General features: G+C 51.7%; 1 protein-coding gene across 3 annotated transcripts in view; it reads right to left on the reverse strand.

Moving 5' to 3' along the window:
• The window catches only part of Camta1 (calmodulin binding transcription activator 1), a 774560-nt gene that overhangs the window by 628312 nt on the left and 122749 nt on the right, over positions 1-23499 (reverse strand). The window lies entirely within an intron of this gene.

A 23499-nucleotide genomic window follows, 5' to 3' on the forward strand; every position in this document is an offset into this window, starting at 1 on the left:
ACAGAGAGAGGCCAGCGGAGTGGGGCCTGGGACTCATAGGGCCGACTCAGAGGCCAGAAGACCCCAGAAGGCACAGCGGCCCCCAACCTCCCTCTCCTGGTTGAGGGGCTTCACTGCAGCCCACCGGGGACACCGCCAGGCCCCGCCTTCTCCTGCCTTACAGGCTGGACCTTTCCGGTGCACCCCGCTTCCACACACCAAGCTGCGGCCCCACGGTATTTACGTCCTTTGGAGGCTGAGAATGAATGGGCTTGGATCAATTCAATCAATCCCCTCAAAATGTTAAAAACCTAACAAAGGTCACTGCCAGTGAATAGTCTTTTCAGAGGCTTCATCGCCCCCTCTCCAACGCTCTCCAAAACTCTGAGCTAAGGAGCCAGGGGGGACAACCCCAGGCCTCACACCCGCTGTCTGAAGCCGAGGGGCACAGGGCGGACGACCCCAGGCCGGGCAGAGACGCGGGCACTGAGCAGGCCGGGCACACGTTGTCCGCTCAGCCCCATCCTGTGCCGAGTCACTGCAGCATCGTGACAGGTGACAGGCCACCAGGCCACCGCATGTGAGTGGGAGCGACGTGAGGAGCAGATTAAAGACTGTCCTCAGCTCCAGCTCCGGCTCCGCAGGCCGGCCTTCCCAAGCGCAGCCCTCCGGTGCGGGCATTCGGCAAGCTACTCAGCACCACACAATAGAACCCTTTTTTGCTTAATTTAGCCACAGTCAGTTTGGGCGGCTTACAACAAAGGAACCGTAACTGCAGTGCAGCCTGTGCACTTTTTCCAAACCTCCCTAAATTCAGACAGCTTAGGAAAAGAAGAACAGTGAAATGAGAATGAATTGCAGAGACTCCGCTACTACAAAGCAGTAGCTACGATCGGGCTTATCCACCAAATCACAGAGAGCAGATGCTTCCAGCCCAGCGGCGCTCCCTCTTACCCGCTGTAGGATGTGGAGGCGTTACATAACCTCTCTGGGCCTCGATTTCCTCATCTGTGAAATGAAGACAATGCGAGAACTGATCTCACCGGGTCCTTACGAAGGCCGAACAGGTCAAGGATGTAAAGGGCCACAGCGATACCATGCTTCCTAAGTGCTCGTGCCTAGGAAATCAAGTCCCACACCGGGCCCTCCCTTGTGTGTGCGTCGTTTATTGGGCACTCACGGTAGGCACAGCACTGCCCCTGGCCTGATGACACAAAGGCTCAGAGGACTCGGCCCTCAGAAGTCCCTGTCTGGTTGGAAAGAGACTCATAAACACATAAATCCTTCCGGTCCAACGTGATAAGACTGTGCTGGAGGGGGCCCTGGAGTGGCGTGGGGCGCAGGGGAGGCATGATTAATTTTGCTTCGGGGGTTAAGGAGTCTTTGCAGAGGAGGTGACATTTGAGCTGGACTTTGAAAGACGAGCTCTCCACGGAACTAAATCTGGACCCAGTGCCAAGAGAGTCAGCCTCAAAAATCAATCCTGCCACGAGAGGAGGGGCAGCGGGCCCCACGCCACCTCCCAAACAGCTCCCTGCGTCCAGGGCCCGCAGCTCCACCAACTGCAGGTGCCCAGGCTCTCCCTGAAGACCTGGCCATGTTCCCTGGGCACCTCAGCATCATCCTTCCACTGCCCACAGTTCTGGGGTCCCACAGACTCCCCTGGTCTCTGCCCCTTGAATGCAACTTGCATTTTCCTCCTCTAAGAATAAGAAAATCGTGATCATTTTTAAATTACCATCCTCCCTTGGCAGAATGCTTTACAGATCTCAGGAAAGAAGACAGAGCAACAGTCTCAGGCAGAGCATCATCCTGGCCCGGCTGCCAAGCGCTGGGGGTTCAATTTCCCTGCCTCAATTTCCTCATCTGTACAGTGGAGGAAGCAGGGTGCCATGGGGCTAAAGTGATTGATGCAATGTTTTTAGGGTAGGATCTGGCAGTTAGTGGCACTCTTTGAGTGCTGGCACCTTCGAATGTCCCTACCCTAAGACCCTCTGCTCCGGCCATGCGGCCTGAGCCTTTGTGATTTGGGATCTGCAGGAGGACAGGCCTGCAGGTGAATCTCGGCTCAGCCAAGTGCTTACTGCGTGACTTCCAGCGAGTGACTTACCCGCTTCAGCAAGCCCAGGACAGTGAGGGCCGACCACCAGGCTGAGGGGATGAGGACTCAGGAACGTGTGCCACGTGCTTAGTACCTGACAGGCAAGAGGCATCCCGAAGGCATCAGCTGCTTCTATTAACAACAGGGATCCTCCTGGCACCTGACTTCTCCGTGTCTGTCTGCTGCACTGAGGCCAGGTCCTCCTTGCCACCTGGGGCGAATCTGGCACCGGCATCCCTGCCCTGGCCAGACCAGCACTTTGCTAGGCACCCCAGAAATACTCGACAGTCTGATTCTCTGTTGTCTGGTGCCTGCTCTGAGCAGCAGCTTCTACCAACCTGGGGCTGGAGAGATGAGCAGTGGTGCCCAAGGCCACTGCTCCCCTGCAGACCCATCTCAGGTCCCCATGCCTGTGGGGCACCTGCAGAGGAGCCTCGTCTGCCCCAGACCCCACGTGCACACCCTGGTCTCCCCTTGGCGTCTCCTGAACTGCTTGTTCAGGGAGGATTCTGACCAGGTCTTCTCCCAGAACACTCTGTGTACAAATCTGTGATTTCCCCTGGATATCTATAATTTTTTTCAACACAAACTGAACCGCGGATGAACATGTTTTCAGGACTCTCTGCAGAATTGCTGATGTTATTTTTGAATCATTGGCAGCAAGGACTCTGCCAAAATACTCAAGGTCAAGAGACCAGCATGGTTCTAGGCAATCTGTACCTCTTAAAACAGTGACAAATATGTTATTTAATTTTAATGAGCTTTTTTGCATCTCAAATCTAATTACAGCATTATCAAGTACTGCTTTGAACTGCAGGTGGCTTCTCATTACGTGTGCAAAGCCTGCCACGAGCATTTTTCGTGAATACTAATAACTGCTTAATTTTACTATCTGCTTAAAAAAAAAATAAAAACTTTCAGCAACTTAGAAGGCTGGGCTTTATAAGGCATCTGTGGAGGGTGAACCACACAGCAACGCAGCTTAATTAAAAAAAATAAATACTGTCTGTGGCCACCCCGAAGGGTGACAGCTCAGGGAGCCTCAGAAGGGCGGTGGACTTGGGCTGGGAGATTTGCTCAGGAGCTACTTGGAGGCTGTGTTTTACGGCAGGCTTATTGCATCACATTCAAATTTCCCAATTTGCTTGCAGTTCAGAGAAAATAGTTCCGTCAACAGATTTTCTGGGTGACAGACTTCAGTAATAGGCCTGTAGCCAGAGGTCTCCGGGGACTCGCTCCGGAAGTCTATTATATGGACAAGTCCAGGGAGAAGCTGTCCGAGAAAGTCCAGCTGCCTTCCGGCCAGGCTGGAATGAAGAACGAGGGAAGCAGCCATGGCTGATCCACGGCTGTGGGTGAAAAGCGCAGCGTGAGTTGTTAAAACCCACAGCCGGGAACCCGCCCCAGGAGGTTGGCGCACTGTCCGGGGTTAGTGTGTTCTTGTTTAAGTTGAACAGTTACTAAGGTTGAACATGTTCTTTGGCTGGTCAGCTTCCTGACTGGTACCTTCTCCAGACAGAGGGTCTAGGAGGAAAAGGTTACTATTACAGTTTAGAACTAAGATGACCCACCAAAGGCTCGTGTGTGTGTGTGTGTGTGTGTGTGTGTGTGTGTGTGAGTGTGCGCGCGTGCACTCGCGCGCGCGCGCAGGTGTGTGGAAGGTGACTGGATCATAGGCACATGGTCATCAGTGGATTCATCCATGGAGGACTCAGAACTGAAGGTGCTATTAGGAGGCAGGGCCCAGTTGGAGGAGGTCACTGAGGGTGTGACCTGGAGGTTTGTATTCTTGTTCCCAGCTCCTCCTTCCTCTTTCTGCTTCCTGGCTGCCTAGGGTGAGCAGCTTTCCTCCTCCAGGCCTTTCTGCCCTGCTGTTTCTGCCTTGGAGCCAACTGACTATGGACTGAACCCTCTAAAACCTGTGAGAGAAAATACACTGCTCCTCCTTTAAGGTGGGGGTGTGGGGTATTGCATCTTACCAACGAGAGAGAGACTGATACAGTTGCCCGCTTGTCATTTTCGTTCAGGAAGATTTCTGCAGTGTGTGACACATGGGGTGCACCTGCTCCAAGGTTTGTCCCCGTATGTGCACACCCCATCTCTGACCTAGAGCTCCTGGAAAGCACAAGTGACATCTGAGGCCTCCCCCTACATGGCTAGGCCAGGCTGTTGACCCGGCTGCCCTTCCTTCTCTTTCTGATTCCCCCGTATCTAATGGTTTGGATCTTAAATACTCCCAAAGGATTATATGTGAAAGGGCTGGTCACCAGCCTGTGGCAGTTAGAAGTGGTGGAACCTCTAGAAGGCAGAGCCTAACGGAAGGAAGTTAGGTTATTAGGGCTGCGTCCCGAGGGGATTTTGGAGCCCCATTACTTCTTGTCTTTGTTTCCTGGCCACCACAAGGGGAGCAGCTTCCTCCACCATGCTGTCTGCCACGATGATGCTGCCTCAACACAGCCCCAAAGCAACAGGGCCAAGCGACACGGACTGAAACCTCTGGAACTGTCAGCCAACACGAACCTTTCTTCCCTTAGATTGATTTGTTTCAGATGTCTTTGTCACAGTGAAAGGAAGCTGACCTACACACCACAGTCCGGCTCTGTTTCCCTTCCTCAAGTGTGGTCCGTGCCTGTGTCCCACTCAGAGGGCACAAGGTCAAGCTGGCCCAAGATTCTGCTCTCCACCTGCTTGTGGTAGGCAGAAAATTGGCCCCCTACAGATGTCCATGTCCTGGTCCTCAGAATCTCTCCCGTGGTGCCATGTTTGGGTGTGGCTGGAGTATGTCCTCCTTGGTCTCCAGTGTGGCAATGCTGGGAGGCTGTGGGACCTGTAAGAGGTGGAGCCTGGTGCAAGATAACCGGGTCATGGGTGCAGCACTGGGGAGACACTGACTGTGGTCTAAGCGAGTGAGTTAGTTGGAGGCAGAGTTGTTATAACTGGCCCCAACCTGCTCTCTGGCTTCCAGTCTCAGCACATAATCCCTCCCTCTTCCACATACTCCCACAGTACCACCTGCCATTAGTGACATGGGCGGGGAATCCCTTACCAGAGCCAGTGTCATGCTGCTTGGATGGGTGCCTCTAACAAATCTCTTTTCTCTGTAAACTAACCAGCCTCAGGTGTTTTGTCCTAGCAGTGAAAAACTGACTACTATATGTGGCAAAAGGGAGTTAAGATTGTAGATGCAATTAAGGTAGGTGATGAACTGATGTTGAGATGGAAAAAGCTGTCCAGGTACAACCAGTGGAATCTCATGAGTCCTTTAAAATGGACTAGAAAGAAGAGACAGAAAAGAGGTCAAAAAAATAGGACGTGAGAGGGACTTGGTCTGCCTTTGGCATGCTTGAAATTAGAGGATGGGCCGTAAGCCAAGGGATGCAGGCGGCTCTGGAGCCAGAAAGGCCAGGGCATGGTCCCTCCACTGAGTGCAGAAAGGAACACAGCCTCGTGACAATCCTGATTCTAGCTCAGTGAGATTCATGTCATCCTTCTGTAATAAATTCATGCTGATTTAAGCCACTGAGTCTGGAAATTTGTGTGGCAGCAACAGGAAGGGAAAAAGAAGTGGATTCACAGCTGAGAACTATCTGGAGGCTGATGGGAGAGCTTCTGTGACAGCATTTCTGTCACATTACCAGCCCTGTTCAGAGTAGGATGGGGTAAGACAATGTTTAACAACCTGCCGGTTCCCATCCTTCTTAGATTTGTGGCATAGAGCTCGCTTTCCAGATTTAGCAAGGTTGAAGCAAGCCTCCATTGTCCCCCACTGAGTCACATGGTTTTATAAGCCCTAGGCCCACATCCAAGGTGCCCTGCAAGAGTGACAGCGCCGCTGGCCCATCCAGGGGGACAACAGCTCACCTGGGCTCCACAGAGGCTGTGCTGGTCTGGCCGCTCCTGCCTAAGAAATCCCACCAGGGACTCTTGCGGGCCACGTCCCACAGGAGCTGTGAGCAGGGCACCCCTGCACCAGCTTGTCAGAGGGATGCGTTGTGCCCCCGGCCCCAACAGACAGTGGGAGTTAATGGGCCAACACGGAGGCCTTTGTTTTTAGAAGAGAACAAGTGCTTTATGACAAAGAACAAAGTTTCCTTCTTTATGAGGCCATCCTTGGTGCGCCCTCCCTGAGCCCGTCATGCCTAGTTATCTCTTACACGACACAGCCACACAGGTACCACTGCCACCGACAAGTTCATCGAAGAGAATTTATAGCCTAATTGTGCAGCTGTTGCCTTCTGAGTCAGTTTTAAGAGATTGTTACACAAGCAGTGTCATAATTTAGTCATGTTTTCATCTCACAACTATACTGTAATTACTGTTGTTAACAGCGAATGGTAAACAAGAGAGTGAAGAGGGCCAGCCAGAGAGCGCTAACAAACCATGCAGCAAGCCGGGGTGACGCTGGGACCCTACCCAGCTCTCCAGAAGCCCAACAGGCCCCCCAGCCTCCGGGGCTGGTCTTGAACTTCAGCACAGAATATGCACCTGAGTATCCACCGGGTGGAGGTAAAAAGCCAAGCACCGCATCCAAATTTGCTGGGGCTCCATGCCTGCTGCCTCCCTGCTGCCCCCACCAAGGGTGGATCAGGACTCGGGCAGCGGCAAGCGCTAAGCAGCACGGCCAGAGTGGAGGAGACACTCGGTGCGTACCTGTCCAGCAGGCACGATGAGCTCAGATGAGGCCCTGCTGCAGTGCTGCCAGAGCAGAACGCACTGGAAACTGCTGCAAAGGAGCTTCGGGCAGCCACAGGAGTGGCCCGCGCCTGCCTCCCACGCCCGGCTGCCCCCAGCTGTCAGCTGCAGGATGACTGGTCTGCACAGAAGACCCAGAGGAGAAACTCCCAACCCCAGCCCCAGTGCAGGGCAGAAACCCGGTCCCACAGCCTCGGAAGCCCAGCCCCTGCCTGCATGGCTTCTTCCTCCGTTGCTAACACGGTGGTGGCCTCCATGCCTCAGTCACAGCTGAGCACTGTGAATGAACATCATGCCTGAAGGAGAACACAGGCGTGGACAGAGACGTGGTCCAGGCAGTCTGCAGGAGAAACATGGACTGCCTGACAATCACAGCAGCACCAAAGGCAGTCCTCATGGCCACCATGTCCTGTAGCATGCTAAGCCTTGACGTGCTGGTGCTCCCAGTGTATAGGAGAAGTCAGTAACACACCCAGGGCCACAAACCCAGGACTCCGCCCAGCTCTAAGTGATCCCCAATTCCTGGTGTCAATCTATGTGCTATCCGGGGAGCCTTTGGGTATAAACAAGCAACGAGCCCTCTGTGAACCACTGCAGCAGTAGCACACGAAGGGACAGGTGCCTTTGGCCCTGGGGCAGAGGAGAGGAGGGGACAAGGAATGGTTGGAAGGGATGCAGCAGGTACCACTGTCATCAGCTACTCCAAGACCCCTGCACCCCAAGTCCCGCCTCCATGCACCCAAAGCTGCCAGCCCCGAGCAGAGGGAGGAGATTAGGGCAAGGTCGCATGCGCTTCCGACGTGGTGGCTAACGAGGCTGGAAGACTCATTTCCAGATTGCCCGAGCCGCAGAGAAAAACTGAAGGTCTGGAGACAACAATCAATAAACTTGAAGCTCTTCTAACAGAGAAGAATAAAGACTACGAAGTGACGAGAAATCGAAATGCTGACCTGGAACGCAGGCACGGGCGCAGAAAGGTCAGGGTGGTCCTGAGAAGGGGAGGGCTGCAGCGACCAGGAGGACTTCCGGTCACAGGCAAGGAGAGGGCAGGAGGCGGGGAGGCTTCAGAGAAGGCAGAGTCGCAGTCAGGCCCCTGGCACTCGGAACACCGCCCCCACTCCCAGCGTCGGCGGCTGGGGGTGAGCTTTTAAGAGACCTCAGGGTCCAGAGGGGCTTGGTCTTTGGCGCCGGGCTGCTCCAAGCTCGGAGCCTACCTCCTGCGTGGCCTTGAGCAAGTGACTTAACCTCTCTGACAGAGTGACGGCCATGACAGGGACCTCTTCTCCCCGTTCTGCAAAGGCAAGCTCAGAGCTCAAGGTCTGACATCACTGTATGCAAGTTGGGGGCTTGAGAGGTGGCTTTGGGTAATGAAATATTGGAACTTGTGGGTCAAGTGGGATAGTGCTATGGATAAAAAGAAGGCCTCTGGTTATGAGATAGAAAAAACTGGAGTTTGCCCTGCCCAAGCCCCAGCATGGGATGGGAGGTGCTTTCTAACCGGCGCTGTCACCAAGCGCCTGGCTGGGTGCCTCCTGTGTACAAATCCCCTAGCTGCACCTCAGCGGGGAGTTGCGACAGACCCTGCTCAATCCTGCGTGCGTGGCAGGCCAATCCTGCACAGTCTGTACCCCTCACTACTCTACAAGCTGCCAGCCACCAAGCAAGCCTACAAGGGCCACACTAGCAAAGACACAGCATGGGCCCCGCTCTCCCAGACTGGCTGAAAAAAGCAACGGAAGCTTTTCAGGAAATGATGAGAAAATGGCAAGTCCCAAACAGCGTGCGTGACTGACTGTGGAGGGCAGGGTCCCAGCTGTGACCCCGTCACTGCCAGGAGGCGCCTGAGCCTACCACCCCGAGGACCCGACCTCACCAGTGCCGCCCTCGGGGTCAGCAGCAACATCAGCCACCTCCAGAGCCTCTCGGGGCTGAGGGACGGTGGCTTCCCCCACAGCAGCTAACCCATAACTTCACGGACTTTCCCATCATCGCTGGGTTTTATGCCAGTGTAATGCTCAGCCATTTTATGTGGGCTTATGTGCAGTGTGTGCCAAAAAGCTCATAAAAAAAGAGGGGGAAAATGGAATGAGCATTGTTTTTGAAAGGCCCTTAACAGACTATAAAGTGCACTGACTTTCATCCCGTGGGCTTTCCCATCTTGAGTCAGAGAGTTCTCCAGCCAAAGCAAGAAGTGGGCGCAGGGGGTGACAGGAAGTAAGAAGTGGGGTCCGAGGCCAGGACACGGGGACCCCCGCCCCTCTGTGAGAAAGGGAGTGCCCACAGCTGAGTGCGATCTTGTGCCCAAGCACGGCCGTGAGGACCCTTGGGGACCGCGACATGAGGAGGTCAGTCGGGTGTGAAGGACACAGCCCCCTGGGACCCCGGCCTCGTTCCCAGAGTGGGCCCCGGCCCCCGCACTTCCCCGGGCCGCCACACCAGTCCCCGGGGCCAGCACTGTGCGCGGCGAGAGGGAAAGCTCTCCACAGTTTCCAGAACCATTTCTGTCTCTCAGGCTGGGCTGGGTTCCAGGAGTGGAATCTATACTGAATTCCTCAAAGCTTCAACAGGGCAGGAGAAAACGAGGGGACAGCCACAGGACGGGCTATTAGGCAAACACTAAAAACTGTGTTTGCAAAGAATATTTAATGAGTAGGAGAAATGCTCACAATATGTCGTTAAATGAAAAAGTAAGCGACAGAAAATATGACCCCACTGTTACGAAACACAGCAAAACAAACACATGCTTTGCGGCGAGGGGCAGGGGCAGGGGAAAGAGACCACAGCACCGTCGGTCATGCCCTCCGGGTGGCGACATCAGGGGCAGATTCCTGTTCTCCTCTGAGTGCTCTTCCATATGTTCCAAATTCTCCGAGACGAAGAACTGTTTTTACTACTGGAATTGATTATGTTAAAATACGTTAAGTATTTAATAATATTTCCTCCCAAAGAAAATGCTTCACTGTGTTATCCCAGTTGGTGCTAGCAGCACCTACACAACCCAATGTTCTCGTCCCTTTCTAAACAACTGTCACCACCGGTGTGGCCAGACAGCAGGCAGGCAGGCAGGGACCGGCTGGGCGCAGGCTGACTGGGTGGGGCAGGGGCTGGGCTCGGGGAGCAGCCGAAGCCCCTGGGAACCAGGCCGTGAAAGCAGGACCTCACGTTTGTCTGGCACCTTGCAGTCTGCGCCTCGTATCACACGGGTGCACACACTCGGCAGTTTGCGTGGCACACCTCAGTTTTATTGCACTTGACAGCGCCACCCACGCCTCAAGTCACCCAGCAGATGACAGCACGCACAGCAAAGCTCCCAGCGGTACCACACTGGACGCTCTGCACAGCCTCCCACGCAGGCGGACACCAGGCATTCTCCAGGCTGGGCCTGTGCTCTCTGCTCCAACTGGGGCAGGAAAGGTGCAAGGCTCCTGGGGCTGGGAACAGAGTCAGGGAGGGCTGTGGGCAAGTGCCACGGTGAACTTCACCCCGCTGACGCACAGGAGGGAAAGTGGCCGCTCTGCAGCCTCCCTGCCCTGGTCCAAGAAGGAGACTGTCTTCAAGAGTCTGGCTGGGCTGACACTTCACCCCAGAGTTCAGCGGGGTGAAGGTGCTTATTGCCATCCCATTTCACAGATGAGCACACAGATGTGTTCTTTGGACAGGAACTTGCGGTGTACAGTATGAGCCAGGATGTGGCCCTACTTTCCACTCAAGCCTCACAGTATCCCTGTAAGACAGGGAATCGTTTCCAGGCATTAGAGATGCGACAGCTTGGCTCAGAGAAGTTAGGTGATTTAACTAAAGTCACTCTTGGAGGGAGATATACGCTGGGACCCAAAAACTATTGGATGAATGAAAGAATGAATGAATGAATGAATGAGTGAATGAGTGGACCCAAGTGACCCAGATCCCACCACTGTGGCCTCCCAGCAGGAAATGAAGACTCGTACTTTCACTGTGACCCCAACCCTCTACTCTGTGACCCCATGCAAAAGAGAGAACAAGCACAGGCACGTTTCCCACCTCTAGGCTGAGAGGGGCATCCTCTAGGTGCTCACATGGGGTGTCTGTGGGTCCCGTAGGGATTCCCCTCCCCAAATCAGCTATAGAGAGGTCGTTTGCAACTCCCAGGGCAAACCACAAGGGAAAGGAAAGTGAAGAAAACTCTGCAGCCTCCTGCACCGCTCCAGGCAGAGCCCACGCCCTGTGGCAGCCTCCCCATCCGCAGGGATGGCACAGATGTCTCCGGACTCCCGAGGGACATCCCTGCTCATGGACAGCCCGACAACGCAACTACTCCATGGACTCCCGTCTTAGCATCCCTGCCACCTCTCTCGCTGAGGTCATCGTCCTCCATCCCTTGGGACGAGGCAGCAGGTTGCCCTCTGTAGCACCACAGCTGGGTGGGGCAAGGGGACCACTTCCGGCCAGTGAGCTATGAAGCAGCGCATCGCTTCTGGCCGAAGCACTTAACAACCAGTACAGGGCCCTCAGGGGCTTCACGGTCAACAACAGGCAGCAGTGAAAAATTGCCTCTTCCGTTTGAGGCCGCTGGGGCTTGGAGGCTCTTGTTCCCATGGTCCGTTCTGAGGTGCAGCTTTGGGAAGTAGCTGGCACCATAGGCATTGGGGCTCCTTTCTCGTCAGTCAGTGGCAATACTCTCAGCCCTGGATGCCAAGGGAATAACCCACTATCTGTAATTTAATCTTATAACAGAAGAACAGCCCCATCAAGACAAGGGCTGGTATGTAGCTCAGTAGTAGAGCACATTCCTGGCAGGTACAAGGCCTGGGTTCCATCCCCACCACCACAGCACACAGACACACACACACACGGGGAGGCTGCCAAGATGACAGAGGGGCTGGTGGCCTCCGTGGGCCCAGGTTCCTCTAGTATTAGTGTACAAAGCAAGGATGTGTGGGGCTGTTTGGCAGCAGGACAAGGCCATCCCCCTCCTCAATGCCTCTACCCCATGCCAAAACTGTCCCTTCCCCAGTCAAAGATCCAGCCACGCTTGGGAGGCCTGGGACCCACACAGGGCCCAGAGCCCCACATGGCGGATTCCACAGCTCTGCCGTGATTTTGCTCTGTGGCCTCGGCTCCCGGCAGAGCTGGGACTCCTTCCCTGTCAAACAGGTGGGGATAGCACTCCTCAGGCTGGTAGTGCAGACCAGATGAGCCATGACCCCAAGGACCTAGTGTTCTGAGGACAATCAATCCATGTCACCACCCTTCCCTTCCGCACAAACTGGCTGTGTCACTCTGGCGATGACTCCAAAGTCCAGTGTCTTCTTTTGAAAAATGAGCTTGTTGCAATGGGTGAGCTGTAAGATGAGAAAAGCCGGGCTCAAAAGGACTCACTACTTTGCCCACGGTCATATAGGCAGCCAGTTCCCAGAGGCCTGACCCCAACCCCTGGCCCCGGCCGCTCCAGTCTAGGTCTTTCCAGAGCAAGGGTAGGACAGCAGGCTGGGTGGGTCCATGCGCTCACCAGAGCCGTTCTCGGGGCCCTGTCTTCGGGGCACCTGTGACCTTGGAGCAAAATACCAGCTCTGGGGGTAGACTGGGCAATAAAGCCACAGAGGCCTCACTGTCTTCCCAGAATTCTCACCCCCAGCAGCATCCCTGAGGCCTGTAAAAGGGGGGTCACCTTCATATGTCTGCTCGAGTGCCTTCCGGGGTGTCCAAAGCAGAGCCACCCATGATGACAGCAGAAGAGGCTGCAGTTCCCACGTGGGACCTGGCGTAACTCCATCCTCTGGCAACTATGAAATCCCCGCAGTACGAGGACCCTCACAAGGACCCTTCTTCCTGACCCCATTTTCCCCAGGAGTCACCAGTTACGGGGTCTGAGGTGGGAACAATCTAGTCTATTTCAATTAATCATCAGTTCTAAAAATAAAGTCTCGGAGTGGATTAGTCACAAGGACTGGATCAGTCAGACTTATCTTGGAAAAGGCAGGAGCGTGTGAGCAGGTCTCTTGCCTCGGCAGATGGTCCCTTTCTCTGTCTCCATGGACGGTCATCGTGCCTCTCAAGACAGTGGCTAAATCCAAACAGAGGTGACACAGAAAGGGACACGTGTCAGGGAGCCCCGGCACCTGCCAGCGCCAGCCTTCTGGGAACGGCCCCTTTTGCATTTTTGTTTCCTTTTAATGAATTTCCTTAATCACCTCCAGCCTGTGGTGCAGGGAAAGCAGGCAGACTTTGGGGGTCAAACGCTGGCCTGAGGGGAGATCCTGCCATTTATGAGCCGTGTGCGTGGAGCCCTTCACTTAACCTCTGTAAGCATCAGCCTTCTGAACTGTAGCGAGAGGAAAACAATGTTGAATGAGGATTAAGACGCTGCATATAAATTGTCAACGTAGTGTCGAGTGTATGTTAGAGTCCAACCCACATGACACCCGCCCCCATCCCTACTGTGCCAGCACTGCCCAAAGCCAGGCAAGTCACTTGGGCTTGCTTGCTCCTCGTCAGTAAGACGGGGACAGCAGGCCTTGTCCTTCTTATCTGCCCGAGTTGCTAAGAGGATGAGAACCTGGACGAGGATACCCACAGGAGACTGCACGAGTGCTGGTTTCCATTTTGCTCTTCCTACACATGTCCAGATGAGGAACATCCAGCCATGCAGAGAGCTTAGTGCTGCCAGCAAGACCTTTATGTCTTGTCACTAAGCCTTTAAATGTCATTGGCCAAGTCCCCGCACATAGAGATGGCCCAGCATGGGGAAAGGCATTCCAAGTAGACTGACTGGACGTAGCACTTCTGGGCTGGACATACGGACAACTTATATACTGCACCTCTCTAAGCTCCAGTTTGCTGATCTATAAACTGAGGGTAAAAATAATAATTATTGAGATGATGTAAGAATTCACTTATATTCACTTACTCCTTCCCTTCAACCTTGTACTGGAGGTTCTAGCTGAGGCAACTGGCAGGGAAAAGAAAATGCATCCAGACTGAACAGGAAGAAGGAAAATACCTTCACATACAAATGAGATAATCTTATCCATAGAAAATCCTAAAGAACTCACAAAAAGACTATGAGAACTAATAAGTTCAGCAAGATTGCAGGATACAAGATCAATACACAAAAATCAATTACATTTGTAATGAACAATGCTGAAAATTAAATTAAGAAAATTCCATTTGTAATAGCTTCAAGAGGATAAAATACTTAGAAAAATGTAATAAGAGAAGTGTAAAACTTTGAAAACTATATAACATCATTGAAAGAAATTAAAGAAGGTCTAAATAAGTAAAAAGACATCCCATGCTCATGGATTAAAAGACATAATATTGTTAAGGTGGCAGTACTTCTCCAATTAAGCTATAAATTCAATATAATCCTTATCAAAATTCCAGCTGGCTTCTTGGCAGAAACTGACAAGCTGTTTCTAAAGTCCATATGGAAATACGAGGGGTCTAGGGTAGCCAAAATAATCTGGAAAAAGCGAAACAAAGTTGGAGGGCTCACATTTTCCAATTTTATAACTGAACACAAAGCTATAGTAATCAAGACATTGTAGTGTAAGGGTAGATGTACAGATCAATGGAATAGAGAATTCAAAATACATTCTCACGCTTGGTCGGTTGCTTTACATAAAGGTTTCCAAGACAGTTCGGTAGGAGAAAACATAGTCTTTTCAACAAGTAGTGCTGGTGGAAGTGATGTGCACGTGTGCAAGAATGGAGTTGGACCCCTCGCTCACACCATCTCCAGAAATTCAACATGGGTGAACTCAAAATGGAGCAAAGACCTGAGTGTAAGAGCTAAAGCTATAAAACTCTTAGGCAAACATACAGGAATGAGTCTTGATGACCTTGGGTTAGATGGTGATTTCTAGATCACAACAAAAGCATGAGCAACAAAAGAAAAAAAAAAAAAATAGACACCATCAAGGTTTAAAACATCTATGTTTCAAAGGATACCGTAAAGAAAATGATACCACAGAAGAAAATATTTTCAAATAATGTATCTGATAAGGGCCTTGTCCCACAATATATAAAGAACTCTTGTAATTCAGTAATAGAAAGACAAGGCAATTTTAAAATCAGCAAAAGAAATAATGTCTAATATCATTAGTGATCAAGGAAACACAAATCAAAACTGCAATGGGATATCACTTCATGCCTAGTAGGATGGTTATAACAAGAAATTCACCATTGGTGACAATGTAGAGAAATGGGAATTCCTTATACAGTGGGTAGGAATGTACAGTGGTGTAAGACTATTTGGAAAATAGTCTTACAGCTTCTCGAGATGTTAAACAGTTACCACACGATCCAGCAATTCGGCTCCTAGATATGTACCTCAGAGAATTGAAAGCATATGTTCTCATGAAAGGGATTATACAACATTCACAGCAGCAAGACTCAAAAAATGCCAGGAGTGGTGGCACACACCTGTAATCCCACCACTCAGGAGGCTGAGGCAGAAGGATTGCTGTGAGTTCAAGGCCAGCCTGGACTACATTGTGAGACCTGTCTCAAAAAAAAAAAAAAAAGACACAATAGCTAAAAAATTGTGTTAGGGAAACAGCCCAAATGTCTATCAACTGGTAAATGGGTAAACAAAATATGGCATGTCCATACAATGGAATGTTACCAGCAATAAAAAGGATTGAAGTACTAATACATGCTACTCAGATGAGCCTTAAATACACTACCAAGTGAAAGAAGCCAGTCATGACACAATATATTACAGGATTACACTTATATAAAATGTCCAGAGCAGGCAAATCTATATAGAGAGAAGAGACACTAGTGACTGTCTACGACTGGAAAGACTGGGGAATAGCAGCTCTTTTGGGGGTTATGAAAATAATCAAAAAAAATGTGCTGATAGATGCATAATTCTATGACTATATTAAGCTGACTGAATTGTACAATTTAATGGGTAAATTGTACTCCTTATGAATTATATCACAATAAAGCTGTTATCAAAAAAGATTAATTTGTTCTTTCAACAAGTATTTATTGAGTATTCTGTACCCAAAAACTGATGTACGTACACAGGATACATCAGTGAACAAGAGATTTCTGCCCTCTAAGAGTAGGAGACAGACAATACAGACAATAAACATAATGAAAAAAGTAAATTATAGAGTATGTTAGAAGGTGATAAATGTTATCTGAAAGCAGAGCCAAGTCCAGAGAAGCTGCCGCACAGAAGCAGGTGCGGCAGGCACAGCGCTCCCCTGCAAGCTCCGGACTGGCGGTGTGCATGTGGAGCAAGGACCCAAGGCGGGTGGCGAGGCAAGGTATCCTGGGCAGAGGGGCAGGGGACAGCGCGTGCCTGTGCCCTGTGGCAGCAGTGAGTCTGAGGAAGAGTAGGGCACGCAGTGTAGTTACAGGGAAGTGAGCAGTGGATAAATCAGGCAGGACACCTAGTCCCAGTGGCCCTAGGAAAGGCGTGGCGCTCTCCAGGAAGCCATGGCCAAGCAGAGCACTGTCACAGTCTGGCCTGTGCTCCAAAGAGTCACTCTGGTCTGCACACCACGCCCACTGCAGCATCCTTCACAACAGCCGAGGGGTGGAAGCAACTCACACATGAATCGGAAAACAAAGCCTGGCATATCCATTGTGTGGAATGCTGTAAAAAAAAGAAATTCTAACACCTGCTCTCCGTGGAAGAACCTTGAGGGCAGGATGCGCAAAGCCAGTCCCAACCAGACACACACTGTAGGCTCACTCACAAGAAGGGGCCCAGAGCAGGCAGGTTCACAGAGACGAAGGAATGCTGGCCGCCAGGGCCGGGGCGTGGGCATGGGCAACTGTGTTTATTGGGGGTAGTGTTTCCATTTGGGATGATGAAAAAGTTCTGCAGATGGATTGTGATGCTGACTGCACAACAACTTAATGCCACTGAATCAGACACGTAAGAATGGTTAAAGCGCTCGGTTCTGTCATGTTGGGAAGAAGAGGGAAGAAAGAGGGAATCACCGGTGGCAATGCTCAGGGACCTGAGATGCCAGGGCAGGTCTGGGGAATGCATTAGCTGGCAGGCGGTGCCACCTGCTAGGGGCCAGGTGCACCTCCCACCCCTGAAGACAGGTGTTGCCGGTGTGCCCCACTCTGCAGCTTCATCGTCTCTGCCACGGAGACCCGTGGTGCCCTAGACTGTGGCGGCCCAGAGTGTGCCAGTGGGAGAAAAGGGGCCACGCCAGGAGTCCTGAGCCTCTAGAGGAGGAACTAGCAGAGGAGACCGAGTGGGCAGGAAGGAGGGAAGCTGCTGGCCTGGGAGCCAGGGATGGCTGTCTGGGCAGGAGGCGGGAGGGAAGAGAGTGCGGGCATGAGTGCGCGTCAGACGCTGCTGACTGGTCCACAGGATGAGGGACAAGGACCAGCCTGGACCAGACACAGGTGGGTCACCGCTGACCCTGAGCAGGGACAGGGCCTGCAAAGAGCTAGCAGAAATCACCGAAGCTGGAGGGCGTGGGTCCCCCGCACCAGCGCTCACTCTACCCTGTGACCCCTTCTCGGTGCTGCCTGAGAAATCAGCCTGAGTCAGCACACCCCATGAGGCAGGATATCCCCTCCCGCCCACACACAGGCGCTCTGCCCGCGCTGCCCCTGTGGCACTGGGACCTCCAGGGAGGGTCTGGCCTGCAGGCTGTGCCCCGCCCAGCCAGCCCTACCCAGGGCCTAAGGTTTTACATCTGGGCTTTATCCACCAGCCAAATGAAGAGGAATATTTTATAATATTGTAATACTGCATGGAATTGCTAAATACATATATAAGGCTAATGTCACTGTTATATTAAAATACTAAATTCATTTATATACTTTTTGTTTAAATTGCTGGGGCAACTTGCCATAGTTGATTAAAAATTCTGAACAGGGTGTATTGTATGGGCCAATTATGAAACAGGGTGTAAGCACTATGAACAGCGCTTGGAATATACAGACAGCCATTTGTAAAATGAGATTTCTTTAAAAGGAAAAAAGAGGAAAGGATAATCAGGACAGGACAGACGGAGGTGGGCTTGTATGGAGCCTGTGTACCCCCAGAAGCACAGGCCCCACGGACGCAGCTCCCCCAGGGTGGCAGCACAGCCCCAGCCACCTCGGCCCCCACCCTGGCCAGGCAGCATCTGCTGCCCACCCCTAGCTTGTCTCCCTCATTTTCCCCACCTCTCACATCTCTGCCTGAGGCTGTTTGCAGGTCAGCTGGGTCAGCCTGCCTGACTGTCCAGAAAGGCCAGTCACCCCTGCCTCAGGACTGACCCTCAACCCACAAGGGATAGGAGCATCCTCACTGTCAAACAGAGCTCTCTGCAGTGTGCCCACAGTGCCCCCGAGGGGCCCGCTGTCCATGGTGCTAACTGCTCAAGAATACGAGGCTTACACAGCCCACAACTGGCTGCCTGACTCCTACAGCCTTGCGTGGTTTCTCAGTCTGGACTCTTGACGCCCCCAGAGGGCCATCTCTTCTTTATGCTGAACAATCAACAACTCCTAGGCTGGGGCTCATCCCCAGCAGGGACACTCATGGTTCATTTTGTGTCCACTTGACTGGATCACAGAGTAGCCAGATATTTGGCTAAGTGTTATTTCCGGGTTTGTCTGCAGCAGCGCTTCCAGACGAGATCAGTACTTGAGTAGATGGACTGAGTGAGGCAGGATGCCCTCCCAGATGCAGGTGGACAGTATCCAATCCACTGAAGATCTGCACAGAGCCAAAAGGGAGGAAGAGAGAATTCCTCTGCCGGGGATTGAGCTGGGACATCACGGTTCTCCTCTCCTTGCACTGGGACTGAAACCATGGGTGCACAGAGGAAGCCACATCACCAGCTCTCAGGTCTCCACCCGGCCTCTGTAGTCGCATGAAGAACTCCTGTCTAGAGAGATCTCCTATTGGGTCTGTGGCTCTGGAGCGATCCCATCCCAGGCTTCTGGCTGGACTATGAAAAGCGCTACCCAGACACAAGCAGAGGACCCAGCACACTTCTGCTCTGCACCAGTAAGCTTGGCCCTGTCCATCTGACCAAGGTAGAGCTGCCCCTGACCGGTGAGGAGACATTTCATTCATCCATGCATCTGTCTGCCCATGCCTACTCTGTACTGGGCACTATCCCAGTTGCTATGGACACTGGGCTGAACTGGCACAAAACATACCTGCTTTCATGGAGCTTGCATGGCGGCAGGATAAGCAGAAACCCTTGGGGGCAAATATGGGTCATAATGAACACACAGTCTGTGCTGTGACAGAGGCGGGCTCAGGCAGGAGGGGAGGCTTCTCCAAGGTAAGACCTGCGCAACCCAAGGACTTGTGTGGTGTGTCCAGTCCTGGAGAACAGTGTCCCAGGTAGCAGACAGCAGGGCACACAAGGAATCAGGCTGAAAGGGAGGCCTGCAACCCAGACATTCGGGACCAAGCAGTTGCCCTGGGGATTGTGCTAATATCACTTTCCTTGGCATCGGGCAGCCCTGAGTCCTGAGCTTGGAACCCAGGGTGCTGTCCACACATCACCACAGTGATTCCTTTCTCTGGGAAACAACTATGTTTGTTTTCCATTTTCTGGACTGAGGCCATATAATAATTACAAAATGCATAGCCATAATGTGTTCTAAACTCTCTGCATAGTGTGTGGTTTTGGAATAATACATAAAATGCTTAATAAAAAGTAATGTGGAAAGGAGAGTCATCAGCCTCACTTGGAAATGAAATTGCTATTCATTTCCCTGCCCAGTTACCCTGATGCGCGAGGGATGGCATGGTCATCTCCTTGGCTCTTGGGACAATCCATGCAAGAGAGTCTCACTCCTCTGGCAACAGCCTTAAACCACACAGCCCAGGGTCTCATCCGGACCTACGTGACTGTGAGGGGCCATCCTATGAGTCACGGCATCTCCTGAGGTTCCCCAAGACTTGCCTGTGTTAGGTCCCAGGGTGAGGACAGTGCCTGGCACACAGGGGATACACAAGTGTGTCAGAATGCTGGTCCTTAAGAGAACAGATCCATCTGCCCAGGAAATCCCAGGAAGGTGGTATGAACCCCAAGAGCCCGCTTGAGAACATGACAAAGGCCCTATCCTCTGGTGGCCACAACCCTGTCACGTGTCCCAGCAGCTCAGCTGTGAAGCATGAAGCCACAATCCTGGTCAGTCTATGCCACGCTCCAGCACTGAACGCAGACTCCAGATGGCCACTGAGCACCACAGGGGAACAAGAAAGGCCAGAAGTATGAAGGCCAGGCTTCCTGGAGGCCAAGACAGAGAGGAGGAGGAATGTGTGCCTCCTGGGACAGCCCTGTAACTCCAGCTTGTGTGAAATCAAGACCGTCCCCAGGAGACACACACACACACACACACACACACACACACACACACATATACACACAGTGACACAGTACAGGAAACAGGAGGGCAGGTGGCAGAGGCCTCTCATCCCACCTCCCAGTGCATGGGAAAGAAAATCCCCACTGGCCAGTCTTCACACTCAGAATTGTTGACATCCTCAAATACATATTTAAAGTCCTTAAGTGAAAAGGCATGATTAACAGAGAGGGCTCCAGGGCCTGGCTTCAGTTCTACCTGTCACTTAATTAGGTCTCTGTTTTCCCGTCTGTGAAATAGGCAGAATAGTATGTGTCTCATCAGATTAAAGGAGAACACCAATTTAAAAGACTTATCCAAGGGTCTGCAACATGAAGAGTGACGTATAAATTATTGAGTGAGACGAGTGTTGGTGATGACAGTGATGATGAGGATGACAGTGGTGGTGATGGTTTTGATGACGGAGATGAAGGTGGTGATGACAGCGATGACGGTGATGGTGGAGACAATGGCGATGGTGATGGTGACAACAATGATGATGGTGATGGTGACATGGTGACAGTGATGCTGATGATAACGTGACAATTCAATACTCTGGTTTATAGGCAAAATCTGATCAATACATCAAAAAGCTTAGGAGCTGACAGCCCTGCTCACAGCACAACTGTGTAAGCCAGAGCTCTCCCTCCTCCCCCAGTTCTCAGGTCCTGCAGCCTCAGCAGATGCAATCTTGAATCCTTATTCATCAAAGAGAAGGTCAGGGGAAATGAGCCCCTCCCTGCGCTCACTCACATTCACAGAAACCTCATCCCCTTCCTGCCCCATCCACAGGCATCCGCCTCCGGCCACCAGCACCACCAGGCACCGTCAGAAACACTCAGCATCATCTCGCTTCCCTAAACCCTCACTGCTAAGCCGGTTACCGTATTTTACTTTCAGTGGCAAGGCCATCACTTTGGACTAAATCCCACCATACACAAAGCATCGAGTGGCTTCTCCTGATAAGAAGAGATACAGCGGGGAAATCACCACATTAGACACTGCCTATTATCTAGACTATTTCTGTTGCAAACAGCACATCTTAGGCATAAACTAATGGCACAGACTCCCAACGGCCAAGCCAGCGTCCCCACAGTCACGGCTCCAGGAGAACTGGGGTGCTCTACTCAAGGCACAGCGAGACAGCTCTGACCCTGGGCTTCACGTTCCACCAGGTCCTGGCAAACGACAAACAGGAGGGCAGTTCTGTGGGGTCTCTATCCCAGCTCAGGCTCATCACCTCAAATAGCTTCCTGACAGTCAGAAGTCACAGGAACACAGGGGTCTCCTCGGGTCCGGGCCTCCGGCCCTCTGAGATCCTGAGCCCACCCTGCTACCTTCCAAGGGTCCAGCAGGGCCTCTGTGGTGCTCCCTTGGGTCTCAATGCAACAACCAGCGACATCCACACATGCTTGCAGTGGAAACGTGAGCAGGCACTTCACACTCCAGGAAGGAAAACCCATTCCTTTTGGCTCAGAAAGGCCACAGAAAAGTTTACTTTCTGCAAATGTTTTCTTTACAAAAGCCAAATCCCAGAGCTGATGTGATGTGGGGCGGATTAGACAATTAAAGCAGGCACACGGAATACAAATCTGCATTTGTTCAGCTGAGGCTCCACGAGATCGCCATTTCCTTTCTCCCCCAAGTCAATTTACTGAGAGAGCAGCCTTCTCTCCAGATAAGCACATTGACTTTAAAATAAAGTGCGTGCCAACAGCTGCAGCCCTGCGACTGGAGCAGACAGGGATGTGGCACGGAATGATAATTAAATATATTTTCATCATCCGTCATTTTTTTGCTGCAGGTGCCAGGGTAATAAATCTGGACTCGCCTCTTTTGTCAGCTGGCAGTGAACACATTTTAACGTGAAATCTCCTGGGAGGAATTAAGAGTCACTTGGCCTTGTAAAGGAGAAAGGGTTTTACTTCCAAACTGCCAAATGGGGAGCTCACAGCTGATTGGTTTCATAATACTTTATTATTCGACAATATATATGCCTCAGGTTGTATTTCAGAATACCACACCTACAGGGTAACCAGTGCTCCCAGAGATTTGTCATCAAATTCTAAAATAAAAACTTATTTGGGAAGGTTTTCACCACTATTTCCTTTTATGAATCCCAAATTTAATATATTATTGACTCGGCATATTCCAGCATCTTAGGACTTCTCCTACCTTCCTGAAATTTCCCGACAGCCTTCTTCATGTGTAGCAATCTAGGGAAAGCTGCTGCCTCTCCTGCCTGCAGCCTGCGTTAAGTGCTTTCGATTGGCCTAAAGAGTTCGGTTGACTTTTTATTTTGACAGTTTAACAGCTCCTTTTCCCCAGGGGCAGCCTCGAGTGAGCCGTCCCCAGAAAAGCCCGCTGCAATGGCACATCACACTTCCTCAGAGCCCATCCGTCCTTCGCCCCAGCCACGCGGCCTCCACAGAAGACCTTCCTGAAGAGTAGGTCTAGCCACCACCAGCAAGGCACTCGGAGGCCAGGACGGAGGGAGGACAGAGGTGCTGGCTAAGGGCACTTCAGGGACCAGGACCTGCCCCTGCCATCTGTCACAAACCAGCCCCAGAAGGAGGCAGGGGCTCCACAGCGCAAGTCACAGCCAGCAGCCCAGAGATATACAAAGAGGCCACAGCGACTGGGTTTCCTTTCTTCTCCTCTCAGAGGAATGTTCTTGAAAGGAAATCCTCCTACACCTTGCCTCACCTACCCTCTCAGAGAGCCCACTCACCACATGTAGGGGGCCTCAAACACAAACACCTAAAGCAGGTGACACGGACAGATTACGGAGGGTTCCTTGGCACTTCCTCCAAAGGAGAAGCAGCGTCTACGCTATGCCTTGAGTCAGGAACATGAGCAAAGGTAAATTCCCCAAGCACTTTTGAAATTTTCCGGTTTATGTTCATCCATTGGTACCTAGGATTTGAAAAAGAAATCCTGAAATCCTAAGGTCAACCCTTTGTGTCTCTAAAAATGCTTGATTAAATACTAATAATCTCTCTTTTCACTGACTACAGGTGTCAACCCCTCCAGTCACTAGTCTGACTCCCCAGCCATGCAGTGCAGTGGGATGCCATGTAACAACTCCAGAAAAGACCATCGCAGACATGGTATGAGGATCAGTCCCAGCAGGCTTTGCTTCAGAAACCAATTCCAAAACCCATGTGGAAATGCAAAGGGCCTAGAGAAGCCAAGGCAATCTGAAAGAGAAAAATGAAGCTGGAAGCTAACACTGCTTTGACACAAAAGGCTTCAAGACTTATAAGGCTACAATAGTCAAGTCAGTGTAGTATTGGCTTAATGACAGACAACCGGATCAATGAAACAGAACAGAGTCCAGAAATAGACCCTCATAGAGATGGGCAAATGATTTTCATAAAGGAATAAAATGCAATCCAGTGGAGAAAGAG

The sequence above is a fragment of the Chinchilla lanigera genome, unplaced genomic scaffold, assembly GCF_000276665.1.
Source record: "Chinchilla lanigera isolate Chin_1 unplaced genomic scaffold, ChiLan1.0 scaffold00085, whole genome shotgun sequence".
Lineage (NCBI taxonomy): Eukaryota > Metazoa > Chordata > Mammalia > Rodentia > Chinchillidae > Chinchilla > Chinchilla lanigera.